Here is a 15530-nt window from a genome sequence, read left to right as displayed (position 1 = left end):
CCGTCACATAATAACGCCCCCACGGCTGAAAGGGCGAGCATGTTTGGTGTGACGGGGATTCGAACCCGTGACCCTCAGATTGCGAGTCGAGTGCCTTAACCACCTGGCCATGCCGGGCCGTAGTGTAATCAAGCTCTGAAACATTAAATGTATAGACGTAAAGGATGACAAAACAAAAAAGATGAATATATCTAATGAATGTAACTATATAATCCTGCACACACATTTAAAAAATAAAAATAAATATACTCATGCTATCTGGCTGTCCATATCAATACATAGATAAATTATATATAGTAAATCCATATAACTAACTTTATGAATTTCATTGAAATAATGATGCTAAATAATAATAAGAATTACTAATTTGAAGACATTCCAATGTTATATTGGTTTTAGGCTTATAAACAACCAAATGAGCACTGTGTAATAATTAACTTGAAATAATTTGATCTATAAAAGTAAACTAAAATTAATAGTACCATAACTTGCACGCATAAAATAACTATGATGTGAAATAAAATATAATTATTGGAAATTGCTAGGTAATTAGGGTAAAATATTATCACTTAACTAATCACATTTTCTATTCTTATCCACCGTATTTATCTTAACGTTATATTATACAGGACCAAAATTCATACCAGTGGTCAAAAGGTAGAGTTGTTTATCTGTTGAATTTTGCGTGTAATTACTCGAGAATTATTTGCGCTAGCTGTCGCTAATTTATAAGTGGTTGACTACAGAGAAGGCAGTTAGTAACACCATCCATCTCCAACTCTTCATCAAGGAAACGTAGGACTGACCTTCACATTATAACGCCACTACGGCTTAACTGGCGAGCATGTTCGATTACGGGATTCGAACCCGCGAATCGTAGATCGCAAATCAAGCGCCCTAACCAGTAGGCCATACCAGGCCCTGATTTTAAGGACTCGGGTTTTAGTCCTACAACATAACAAAATACCATTAGAAGCTCTTACCAGGAAAATTTCTAGAAGCCGAAATGAGGTGTGAGGATAAATAGAGTAGAGTAAAGGAAATAAAAAAAAATAGAGAGTAACAATTTAACGAAATCCCACAAATATTGTGAAAATAAATGTTCTCTTCATTAATTATCGTAAAGTGAAGTTTCACAATGGTCTTTCTCTCTGTGTTAAGTCTATTACGTGGTTCTATCCCCGAATTGTAGTTTTAGTAGCCCGCAAGTTTACCGCTGAGATACCGATGGATTCATTAATTATAAATAATTATCTAAAACTTGTTCGATTACTCTAAGATGTTATCAGATGGTACCCGTCATTTCAGCATAAATTATTATTACCTTGTGAAAATTTTCTTATAAAGTATAACAAACATCCAAAAACTTTATTGAACTTATCTTTTAACATATTTATTGATAGAATAAATCAGTTTACTGAGACTTAAATAGTAAAATGAAATTTAATATTTTAAATAATCTCCTCTAATTTTTTCTTGGTTAGTTTTACGACAAAGGAAAAATAAGAAAATAACTATTTTCTAGCTCTTTGGTACTGCATAATTACGTAACAAGTATCAAGAGGCAGAAGTTAATTTGTGTCGGATCGCACCGGATCTTAGGTTAGGTACTTTTTTTTATAACAGACTAGAATTATCGAATTTTGCATGTTAGCTGTATGAAAAAACTTTTTTTTTTCTTTAAAAGAGAACACTGTATTCAAAAAATGTATGATAAAATATCCCGACTTCCTGTTCTATGACTGAAAAACGAAACAATAACGGTTATAAAGGTCTTACACTGACGTCAAGACGTCACGTAGTCTATAGTTTACTCCGCCATATTGGACGTCAAGTGCTTACATTTGTCTTAGGTGAAAAAGTCTGATTTGTCTTCTGATATCGTGTCATCTGACGCTGTAAGTCATCTCAACGATGCCAATAAAAATAATATATATATATATATATCGATTAACTGGAAAGACCTTAGAGTTTCAGATCCATATCTTTTGCTAAAGGCGATGTTTACACCATTGACAGCATTTAAAACTTTATCGGATCTTCCACTAATATGGATTGTTGTTAACTATCGGAAAGAAACGTTTGATATCCAATATGGCGGCGTTCAATGAAACAAAAGGCTTTGGGATGTCACGTTCAAGCCCTTTAAATTATGAAGTGTTTAATGTTACATACACTCGTAATAACGAGCAGGGAAGATACTTTATTTTTGCGCTTAAACGGCAAAACGCAAGAAAATTACACCACAAGTTCAAAATATGAAGAAAGACTTGTAAACCGTCTAAACGAAATTGATGTTGTTGTGAATGTTGTAAATATTATTGATAACCAAGATGATGAAGGCTCAATCTCAGGTTCAGTTAAAGTGAACAGAACTGAATAGTGACTGATTGTCAAAAAATCGTGAATTCCAGAATATTGATCTCTGCAACAGAAACTCGAATTCTGTGAGAGAAAAAAAATGCAAATTATCGTAGAAACAGTACATGTGAAAAGTTACAACCTTAGTTAAGAGCGAAAAAAAAAACGTTCTTCTGAAAATGTCTATGCATTAGTTACAATATAACACCTTCTCACCCCCATACGGAGATCACTAAAACAAGTACTGTTACGCAAAATAATGTATGAAAATATGCCGGGCATTGGGCTGAATTACACATAAATTAAATTGACCATTAATAGCAACCTATGAAAAAGACTCATCATATTATTTGATCTGCCATTGGTACCTAACCTGAAAAGTATGTAAGAACATGGGAAAGCAAAGGTCGACATGCATGCAGCTAACGACATCCAAAACAAGACACGATGCCCTGATCAGCAAGCAGATGAGAACAGAAAGCAATTATGGAAGCTACAGTAAATCAAGGTCGGTACATTTTGTCTATAAAATAAAATTGGTATCCCTTTTCCCTAATTTTAAGATTCAACCATTTTTCTCATTAACCCATGTCTAGAACATTATCCGTAGTTTAAGGATTACATGTAAGTTATTATAATTACCTTTTCAACAAATATTTGTTATATGATAAGAAGGTACTTTGCTTGAGCATGTTCTTTATATTACAGTAATGAAAAATACATTTCTTAAATTCCAAAAGCTAAGGACATAAAACGCACTTAAGTGTTTTAATTTCATTCATTAATTGTAATAATTCATGATATTGACTTTACATTATAAGAAATTATTGCATTGTCTACCCTATGTAAAAGCAATTGAAATTTATCTTGCCAAAAACGTTTGTAATTTTTTCAGTTTGACTTATATTTGATATTATTGAACTGTTAAGTACAAATTATTCAAAAGCTTTCACCCGTTACTTGGAATTTTATCCTCCAAAGCTCTTTTGAATCCTCGATATCACACTAGTTCCAAACGCCAAAAAAAAAGTACTGTATAACGTTTGAATAGACTGCAAAAATCATTCAAGTTTCAGTTCAGAAAGGAAATGACATTATACGATTAAGAGAATGGCGAGACCCTTCGACTGGAACTCTATCGTGAACTTTATTGCACTTTTAGTTCTTCTGTGGATAAATTAACTCTAGTAATTTACGACGCCATATTTAGAGGACGACCCATACATAACGAATGGAAAAACAAAGGTCGATAGAATAGAAATATATATATATATTTAGACAAGTTGAATTGAAATATCATTAACAGCCTTAACACTTTTTAATTTAGACTACATTTTATGAATAGGCTTATATATTGTTATTGTTAGCGGAACATATTAAACTTAATACCAACTTTATTCATCTTAATCACGACATGTATTGATTTTTGAGTAAGGCAACTTTGTGTACTTTCAGCTATTTTACTTAGATAGCTCTTGAACTCAAACCTGCAAGATACCTGATATTTAGCATCATCAATATTACATTATAGTAGTGACAAACTTATATTTTTGTATATTGTTTTTAATAGAAGAAATTAGTCTCCGAAGTACAAACTGAATGTGTCACCAATACAACATTTACAAAAAAGTAAAACCTACAAAAAGTCACAATTCATGAGAAAGGATTTACTTAATCTTTTAAATAAATTCTACATGTCTAAATAAAAAAAAAATATTGAAATCACAAGTTTTTGTTAAAAATATAACTTCTAAACTTTCCAAATGAATAAATTAGTTTCAAACTCTCAAGTGCTAAAAACTGTTGTATTGTTTCGGAAATTAATTTTTCAGAATAATTCTGGCTCGTTTGTTTATGTGTAGAAAGAAACAGCAACAATCAAATATGTTTAGTGAAAACGATATTCGAAAAATTCATGTGTCATGTAAAAATGGATACGACGTTTAAGTCATTGTTTAGTGAAGCATTTCTAATAAGTTAATGTAAAAATATACGAACTGGTTTTCATTTTATCCTTTCCTGCGGCGTAAAAAGTAAATACTTTCAAATTCATAAACTTTAAGTTTGTTATACACAAGCCATAAATCGTTTCCTTTACAGAACTTTTAAGAATGTATACCCACTATTCATATCATTTTTATTTGTAGCGCATGAATTAAACAGTTGTCTTCAATTTTTTTTTCTTTGTTATTCTTAAAGAGCATATAAATGTGTTTTACCATATTAAATTTTTTTGGTATGCTAATTGGAAATAGTTTTGAGTTGTAGTTTTAATTAAATATGATTGTCTCCATAGAAGCACACTCGAGCTCATACGAATTTGTTTTACTTTTTCCAACTGGCTAGGTTCTCATTAGATTTGGGTTGATAGTTTAACATGAAGGAAAATACCCGTAGGAAAAGTATTTAAAGTAAGCCTCTTACAACTAGAAGGATTTCTTTTATCCACTGGTCGCCAGATGGATTTTTACTCGCTAGAAAAGGACTTAAATTAGTTAGGACTAAAAACATGATTCGTTGATTTTATCTTTCTATTGACATAAAGACTGCTTTTCACAAACTTCTCATGTAGACTATTAATGTCATTAAAAATAAATCTTTAGTTTAAAAAAGATTTATTTTATTTTGTGAGGGAGGAGTAATATGCGATGGAAAGACTCCTGCTAAAACAATACAGAGAAGGAAGTACATTTTACTCGATTTTTTTTTGTTGTTGTTGAGATTATTTTATTTATTCTGTTTTTAAGAGCTATGCATCAAATTTTGTGCAAAAAAAAAATGAATTTTAAACTTTCGGAATTTGTAGTGCATACTGGAGTGATTTGGGCATTTTTGCTATAAAATTTGAGAAGAAAAATACCTTTACTCTCCAGATAATAATCAAGAACTTTTTATTTCAGCCAACGTTTCGCTCTTGCGGCTTCAACAGAACTAGTAGTAGAGGAACAGTTATTATACTATCAGCCCTTATGAAGCCTCAAGGGAAAACGTTGGCTGAAATAAAAAGTTTTTTAATTGTTATCTGAAGGGTAAAGTCGTTTGTTTCCTAACATTTTTGCCAAATTTCTTTATCTTTCTACAGGGAAAATTTCTGGAAACTTTTTAGGCTCATGTGTACCTGAGATTTATAATACGTTGGGAGTGGTTTTACTGTATGAAAATATAAGTGTGCTTCAATTCTGTTTAAGTTGGTTTGTAATTTGATAATATCCAAAGCACTTAAAATAAACAGCTGTTCACAAATGTTGTTTATATGATAAAATAAACTATATAGCTAGTTTAGAGGTTAAAATTTACATCACAAAAGAACCTCATCGACTTTAAAATAACAAAGTTAGTCAAAAAGTAAAAATAAATGTTTGGTCATCCCATGCTCTCTGTCGATTTGTTATATAAGATTTCAAAATGAAATAATGAGTTTTCTTAGTGTCGCTAATTCCTCATCTCATGTAAATATCCGTCCATGAAGACTCCTCTTTACAATACATCTGAAGTTACTATATTACCATAAGAATATAAAGTTGTTTCTAGTACATGGTATAAGATATAACTGTGGTTATAAAGTTATATATGTATTTATCAAAAAAGGCTTCGTAAGATTGAAATTTAAGGTTGTGAGAAATTAAAGTCAATCAAAGAACAAAATAAAACCCGGTAGTAACAAAAACTCACAAAAACAGAAAGAATGGGCAAAACGTTCTGAGTACAAAATCAATTTATTTTACTCGAATAACTACAATAATGAAACGATAGGGAACCTATAATGTATCTCAGCGATGGTGAGAATTAATAAGCTTATAATCTATACTATAAAGTGGTATGTGTCTGTTTGTTTGTCCGTCCATCCGTACCAAAATGCTCCAATTTCCGTTGTCTAATTCCCCCATGAAACTTACTAAAACCCCCCACTTTATTCATTTTCTCATTTTTATTAGTTTGATATCAATTTAAAGTAGTTGAACTTTCTACTGCATTAATGCCTACTTCCCGAAGTCTTAACATTTATACAGATCGGTCGTGGCCTATTGGTTAGCGGGTCGGATTGTGAATTCCATCGCCGCACTTTATTCACTATTTTTGTTCAGCTTTTAAGGTCAACAAAATAAATGCCGCGCAGGACGCGGATATCTTTACGAAATAGTGTTGTTTAAATGCCATGACAAATCAGAGTTGCTTGGAGACATGAACCTTGAAAAGATGTGTTAATTAGTTAGTTCCTTCGTAAGGAAATAATTATTTTGCTCCTCTATTTCAAACTCAAATGTAGTTAGAAATATGATAGGTAAGAATAAGGTTTTAGACAGTGAAATGTCAGCATAATGATTTTGTTTATTTGATATTAAAGATACAAAATTAACTTTTTGTTTTGTGCTCACTTCGAAAATCTAAACCCGATTTTTAAGAGTATAGATTGAGTACAGAATGAGGGTTAGTAACGTCTATTTAATTACACACTAAACGATGACAACCGAGGTTGCTCATTGGATTACATAATCTTTCAAACTGTTTCTAGAATGTTCTCGAAATGGATCTCTATAACTTTCCTACACAGTTCATGAAAAAGTTACGTCATAGATCTATCTCAAAATAAGACGAATTTGCACCACAGATGGTGTAAGTAGGTACTAACAGGAATCAAAACTCTCTTATGGTGAAGTGCTAATGCACACCAGGTTATATGTGTAGGGTTAAATAAGTTCATGTATCCAAAGTAGAATTATTTACATCGAAAAATTAAGATCAGAAGCATTGGGTTCTTAGCTTAATACTTTTAATATTTCATTAGAATTTTTTGTAGAAACATTTTTATTATATTTATTGTCGAACATAGGTTGCAGTCTTACAACTGTTTCTTCTTTTTTACAATAGGATCTGAAGTTCTTGATGTCAAACCCATTCCTTATTTTTTTATGGTATCATAACACCTGGACCCCCCCACCCCACCCTCTTCCCACCAAGTGATCAAAAGGATTAACCCGCTAGTTACTGATAGCAATGTATTTTAACACTAACCCGCTATCAATATTCTAATTTTATATATAAAACTGTTAAACTCAGACTTTGTTCGTAGTAACCCATTCAGCCCGATGAACTCTGGTAGAGGTAGTGAAAAGCCTCGTTGGCGACGACATACAACAAAGTGTGGTATTAATGCTATTATAATATTATCAAAAACGTTGAATGAGTCCAGTTAACAATGACACATTATTTTATATGATACAATTACAAATATATTACCACGAAATATGAGATTCATTTTGAGAATCGGTTCGTTTGTTTGTTCTGTTTTAGCCCAAAACAACACGGTAGGACTATTTGTTTTTAACGCAAATAATTATCTGTCTGTACTATGACTACCGAGATGACTCGAACCCCGGATTTTAAAGTTGTAGGACTAAACTTTTCGAGATTGTGTATTGTGTTTCCTGACGTGAAAGTAACCTCCGTTTGGTTCTGTATTTTATACTTCAACCATTACTACAATTCTTCACTTTATAATTCAGTCATTTCTGCAGTTCTTCACTTAATAACTCGGTCATTGCTACACTTCTGGCTTAGTTCGATGCTTTTGTGTCTTTGACAATGTGTACAACTTTAAGGATTATAAGGTTTTCGTTTACAGTTCCCTGTCAATATATCTCTTAAATTTAATATATCTTAAATCTGTCGTGAAAGTCATTTTCGTTACTAATTATAAGAATTTATGAGTAAAAGTAAAGAAGAATGTACTAATATGTCAACCACACCATACGTGTTAAGTACGGTGCTGACGAGGCTTTTCGCACAACATCAAGGTTCACGGTAGTAGTAAAGACACTATTTATGTCATCAGTTGCCTAGACAATAATCTATTTTACTGTAAACTAGCTCAAATCGATGAACTGTGATTTTTATCAATTTAATTTAATTTAATAAATGTTAATAATTTGTAATTCAATCATTACTGCAGTTCTACATTTTATGTTTCAGACATTTCTACCATTTTTCACTTCAAAATTCAGTCATTACTGCAGTTATGCAATTCATAATTCAGTCATTATTACGGTTATGTGCTTTATAATCTTTTTACTAAGTCTGTAATAATCTTACTCATTTGGTTTGTTTGTTTGTAGTTAAGCACAAAGCTACACAATGGACTATCTGTGCTCTGCCCACCACGGGTATCGAAACCCGGATTCTAGCGTTGTAAATCCGCAGACATACCGCTGTACCACTGGGGGCTAGTAATTTGGAAATACAGCTGTAGAAAAAGCCATGAAATTCAGATGTTTTTGTTTTCCTACTTTTTTTTTTCATTATTAAAAAAAATATAGAGTGATTAAAATGGTATTGAATGATTGAATAAAAGCATTCCGAGATTCATAAGGAACATCACATCTTCAAGTTGTTTTTTTATCTTTATTGCTTATATAGATGCACTTCTTATGTACTGATGACAGACACTGTGTATTTACAAGGTTAATTTTACCCCCTCACTATTAAAATCGGATTTATTTCCTCTTCTCCTGTGGGCGCGGGTTGGTCCCTTAAATTCGAAGTTGAGTTCGAATACATGCGATACCACAAAATATTACCTTACTTGAAACTGTAGGTATGATATAAGAGTGGCATTCAATCTTTGATCGTGGATGGCGGGTGGTATGGTCCTGCTGATTGGCTGCCTCCCTTTTGGCTAGTAGTTAAAAGTGAGGATCGGTGGCAAATAGCCTTTTTTGTTTGTTTTTGAATTTCGCGCAAAGCTACACGATGACTATCTGCGCTAGCCGTCCCTAATTTAGCAGTGTAAGACTAGAGGGAAGGCAGCTAGTCATCATCACCCACGCGCAAACTCTTGGGCTACTCTTTTACCAACGAATAGTGGGATTGACCGTCACATTATAACGCCCCCACTGCTGAAAGGGCGAGCATGTTTGGTGTGACGGGAATTCGAACCCGCGACCCTCGGATTGTGAGTCGAGCGCCCTATCCACCTGGCCATGCCAATATCTCCTCACCATGACATAGAATTAACATTCCACAGAGACCGGTGGGCATGCAAAATTTCATCGTTTTATTTATTTGGATGTTAGACTAATTTTAAAAGAAGATTTAATAATTTTAATGCGTTTTTTGACTTAATTACTTTTTACTATTTGTGTTTCTTAATGTAAAGAGTTATAACTTATAAACTTGAATGTTTAATTAAAATTCTTAAATTGTTATCCCCCTAAATAATTTTTGTTTAGTAGTGTTACACTTTAGGACTATTTGAAACCACTAGTACTTTCAATTCATGAATGTAGTGATTTTGAAGTCGGTTTGCGATTTGCTTTTCACATTGTTAATCATGTGGGAAAAAAAAAAAACATTATTCGTGGCATTAGTGTATTTCCCAGAAAAAACAAATAAACCTAGAAGCTATTTATAATTTAATAAAAATTACATTTTAACGCCTTAAAAAATCTATCGTAACCTGTAATGTTATTTGTCAAGTTAATAAAAACGTGAAAGGCTTGGCATGGCCTGGTGGATAGGGCACTCAACTCGCAATCTGCTGGTTTGAATCCCGTGGGAACGCTATAATGTTGGCGGGGGTTGTTGTGGACCATCTGCCTTCCTTGTATTCTATCCCTTCTAAATTAACGATGGCCAGCGCAGATGGCGCTCGAGTAGCTTCACTCAAAATTCAATGAACAAAAAATAAAGTTGAAAAATGTTTGTTTAAAGCTAAACATTTAGTAACTTTGACAGCTTCAAGAAAAGGTTTAAGAAACTAAACCATTTATTTGTGAAATACCAATACGATTGAGTGGAGAGAAAAAAATAGTTGATTGGATTTATTTTTCAAGACCAAACCAAAAGGTTTTTTTTTCTAAATTCTCCTAAATTCACTTATGTTATTACAGTAATTAGTTTTACGTTGGACAGCTTTGAGGATCGTGGAAATCGAATTAACTGCCATGAAAAGCCTGAATACTATTTCAGAAAAAAACAAATAATTAGATTATTATCTTGTTCGAGGCACATTTTTTATTGTAATGCATAATACTGTGAACAATTAAAGAAACTCTTCTGCGATTACAAACTTAATGAACAAAAAAGTAAATCGATTTTATATGACAGTTCAATGAGAAACGAAGTCGAAGTCTCAATTAGTGAAATAAATTCATGAGTAAAACCTGCTTTTTTGACATTTTATAAAAAAAAAAAAGACTAAAAGATATAAGTTTTAAATCATTATTTAATTTCAGTTTATTCCGCCTCCCAGTGGCTAAGCGATAAGTCTACAGGTTTATGGCGTAAAAATTCGGGTTTCGATACTCGTGGTAGTCAAAGCACAGATAACCCATTTTGTAGTTTTGCACTTAACAACAACAAAACTGTTTAAACATTTAACTGAGACGAACATTTGTATTAATTTATATGTAATGTTTCAATATAAGGTAAATTTTATAGTTAATTAACATTAATATAAAGTATGTTTTACATGTTTAAGTTATTGAAATTTAAAAGTTTTCTACGTTGTAAATTGGCTTGTAAGAGTTTTATAGCCTGCTTGTTTCACTCTAATTTTGTGTTCTTTGTAATAGACGTTGTATATTAAATGTATATATCCTTATTGAATGTTTTCAGTTTATGATTTGTTTATATATTTCAGTAGAGAAGTTTATGGAAATCCTCTGTAAAGTATGAGCTTGAATGTGTTTTATTTTTGTGATAACCTCTCTGATTTCTTAATAATTTTGTTTTTCAAAGGCTCGGTTAAAGAGGATAATACCAAAAATAAAATCTCACTCTTCATCCTCACTTTTATTTTTGAAGTGTTGTCTTGTCTTTCACCGTATGATAGTAGTGAATTATTAAAAATGGCCTTACTAGAAAGTGGTAGTAAGCTAACCCTTTAGTTTAGTTGCTAGAGCCCATGTTCGCCTTTAGTTCAAGTGGTCTTGGGTTCAACTTCTGCTCGAGGGTCGAAAAAAAATGAATTACCACAGCTATTCATATATATGCAAAATAGAGTGCCCTACGTGCACAAAGAATAAAATAAAATAGTTTTGACAATAACTCGACTTCTTTGAATATTAATATATACTCTTTGTTCCAATAAGACTCGAATTTGTAGTATTCTTCTTAGGTATTCTTCAATTGAAAGTAGAAAGCCATCATCTGTTAGTGTAATAGAAGGCTTTACAGAAGAACTTGCTCTTATCTTTTTGTTTCTTAACTTATTATTCTGTGCTCTCAATCAAAACTCCTTATATTTTTCGAATTGATTGATTAGTAGATAGCTACTAATGTCACAAAAAACAGCTGTTCCAATTTGCTCCCAAACGTTCATCTCACACAGCTTTCAAGTAGAGCATTTGATCTAGCTGTAAGAACCAATTTACAAACGAAAGATTAATATCCAGGCAATTCTAGGTAAATCAGTTGAAGAACTCATTGATTTACCATAATCTTATAAGTGCTTACATTGTAACTCCGAGGTTTTGAGATAATGATCCTTTACATCGAGAACTCTAACATATTCATCATAAGATTATGTACGTGAAGCCACATGCTGCAGACTTGAAAATGAAGATTCTCCCTTAAGCAAACGATAATGATCGAGAAGAATTTTCTAGAATACTTGAATAACGCTTTTTGGTTGGACGTGTGATCTCTTGGGAAGAATTTCGGGAATTTCCTATTTCCTTCAAATCTGATCTTAAAGAATAAATACAAGTCCTGCGTATGTTGCCCAGAGTGATAATAAAGCCTACAGAATTTGACCAAGCTCTATAAACTTCAGTTTCCCAAGAGTCACACTACCTTCAATTGGTTCTAAAAGTTCGTTATCCCATTAGCGATATATACATGCGGATGCTAATAACTAGCTTTAAATCGAGCTGTCCAAATAGACCAAATCTATAATAATTTTATTTCTCAACAAAACTTCTTACTGTATATCCCTTGTCTTTTCGACTAGAACAAAAACACGAGTCAAAACCTTTTGATCATATGGATATTCAGTGAAATTCACAGCTATTCGTTATCTATTCCATAGAAATTAAAAGGCTACAACAAATCTCTAACCCTTTGAAAAATGTATCCTTGTAATTCGGAGAGAGATATCCTACATACCTGAACGTTTTAAGGGACTGGGTTAAAATATTATGTTTTAACTACACCTTTTTAGAAATTTTTCATGGACATTTGAAACTATTAGAAGAATAATATGCTTTAACCTAAACTTGATTCTTATTTAACTTTTGGTAACATTACATTAGTTCACGCGTAGAAAATTTTGGCTTTATATATATATTCTTATAAGGAGTTCGATCTAGTGCTGTTAAAAATATACAATATAAATACTTTCTACCAAAACGTGTTCCAAATCAATTTAAAAGTAAATACTAAGGAATAAAATATTACTTTGCTACTTATAAGACATTTTATCCTAAAGACATCATTTCCTCTTGTTTATGAAGACCTCTCACTGAAGGATGGTAAACACAAAATCCGGTTACATTATTTTCTGTTGTTTTTACAGTATCATGACTGATAATTGTTGCACTATGAGTTGTTCTAATCTTAGATACACGAATAAAAGTTCAAAGTTTGATTCTTCAAGTTTTCCAGAGACACTGAAAAACGAATGTTTGTTTATTGAATTTCGCGCAATTCCCGTCCCTAATTTTGAAGTAATAAACTAGAGGGAAGGCAACAAGTCAATATCAGCCACCATAAATTCTCGAAATAGTCTTTACCAATGAAAAGGGGGATTGACAGTCACATTAAACGCCTCCACAGCTGAAAAAACAACGAGTATATTCGGTGACAGGACTCGAACTAACGACCGGTAGATTACCATCTGGCCACGCCAGGCTCTTGAAAGCCGAATAGCCTGGACAATTTCGGTTAAAATACAAAATATGGCTCCAGCTAAATGGACGACAATTTGTAACAAACATTTGGTATCGGCCATTTTGAGTGTGTAGCGTAAATGTTGTCACACAGGTTCGAAATTAACTGGAGTTAAAACGAGCTACCCCTTTGTGATTTGGGGTGAAAATAAAAACGTGCGTTTCTCATTTTACTAATATAAAATCACTAAAAATTTACTTGTACACTTTATTTAATTTTTAGCTTTGACCTTCACGACATGGCGGTGTGATTGCAGAAGATTATTGATTTATATTTTGTGAATATGAAACAAAAATTATTGGACGTCATTTCTAAATTTTGTTCTTGCTAAGTTAAATGTGATATCATTTATTCACTGATAACAAGATATGTACAATTATATCAAATATTAAGCCTTTTTATGTAAATTGAATAACAAACTTTCTGTCTTTTTTTTGTGTGCCTAAGAATAATGCCAGATGTCACTGGTTTACAGACTTACAACGCTAAAATACGGGGCTCAATTTCCCGCCATGGTCAGAGCGCAGATAGTCTGTTCTGTAGGTTTGCACTAAAACAAACAAGCGTCATGTGAGCACCAGATCTCATTAAAAGAACAGCAAGAAATGAAACGTCATAGTAAACTAAGTAAAAACGTTAATTTAAATGTTCATAATGACGGCCGGAAAATAATAGACATTGTAAAATTTCGTAAAGCACGACTAAATCTCCAGAAAATATCTATATTTATTCTCCTTCTTGACATCAGCATTATCAGGAGATAGTACAAGTATAAAACATCACACCAAAATAGGCTTATATTGTATTGTATACTAGCCAGGTAGTTCAGAATGAATCTAAACACCATTAACAACTTTTCCTGATGTCTTTCTAAAGTTTATTTTTTGCTAAATGACCAAATTGTTTAGGCCTAGTTCATGAGCAGTGGAGATCGACTGAACACACAGCTGTACTAAAACTCAGTAAGTATCGATCATTGTTCTTCTCTCACGCATGCGTACAATCACACATTTGTTTACAAACATGGATTTCGTCTATAATGTATAACTGATTGCCATTCGTTGTCTTTTTTATTTCTTAATGTATATTTTAGTTGCTTTTTTTATTCCATTTTAATGACTGAAATAGTCATACCTATTTTAGAATATATCTTTATTCAAGTATATTAATGTAGTGGTTTACTAAGTATTCATGCAATTTCTGCATTGCCCGGATGTCTCAGGGCCTTAAACATATGCTGATCCTTTTAAATGGGTAAATGCTACATAGTGCAACCTTTTTTCTTAAATTTTGAGTTAGCATTTTCGTGTCTCTGACTAGCATTCTTGAAAGGTAGGCTGTTCAAATAAGCAATACAGAAATACGTACAACTAGCTTAGCTTCAGATTATGTGTAGACCATTGGTTGAAGTGTGTAACTCGTGGACTTATGGGATACCGAACTCCTTTTTTTTATCTCGGGTATTTAAGGTATTTCCACAGCTATTTTTCGTGATTTCGTCTTTTGTTTTTGATTCGCTCTTATTGCCCCCGCAACCAGACGACACAGAAGAAGAAACCCAGACAATGTATATGATATAACATTTTGTTTTGTTTAAAATTAAATTTGTGTTTGTTTTCCGTATTTAGTTCCTTCATTGCTTAACAGTCTTGATCGTGCATTTTGAAGGAACTTTGAACTTTTCTTTTGGATATTTGTGGACCTGAATATTGCATCATAAGCATTTTCCAGTCGTTAAATTTACTTATTGAAGAACGTTAACTTTACATCTGCAATTTGCCTGATAACATTTATTAACAGCATTATTACCGCGTCGTTATATGGGTACAAGAACTGCGAAGCACTGGTGCTGTTTGTTTGAGTCTTTTCAACTTCTACAGTCTGGTTTAACAACTCGACTTTCAAGATCTTCACATCTACATGTGCCGATGTTTCCGTTTATCAACGTTATATTTTAATATCTGTGCAAGAACTCGGCTAACAGATGTTTCCGCATATAAAAGCTGTCTTCACGTTTTGTACACCAAAAAAAAAACTTTTCAAGATAAAACTTTTATTTATTGATCTCTAACTTGACTTTTTAGACTACGTAATTATGCTTACATACTTAGTATAGATCCATACAATACATTGAGTTGCTCCAGGAACTTCTGCTTTTAAAACATGAAACTCGGAGAATATATTGTTAGTGAATTCTGGAGTTTAGTGTGTATCATCTGTTTGATGGATCGACCCCATTTCAACTGCATACACATATAAAAGCACCGAAACACCCCCACCCC

The sequence above is a fragment of the Limulus polyphemus genome, unplaced genomic scaffold (assembly GCF_000517525.1).
Source record: "Limulus polyphemus unplaced genomic scaffold, Limulus_polyphemus-2.1.2 Scaffold23, whole genome shotgun sequence".
NCBI classification, from domain to species: domain Eukaryota; kingdom Metazoa; phylum Arthropoda; class Merostomata; order Xiphosura; family Limulidae; genus Limulus; species Limulus polyphemus.
This window is presented reverse-complemented; position numbering follows the sequence as displayed.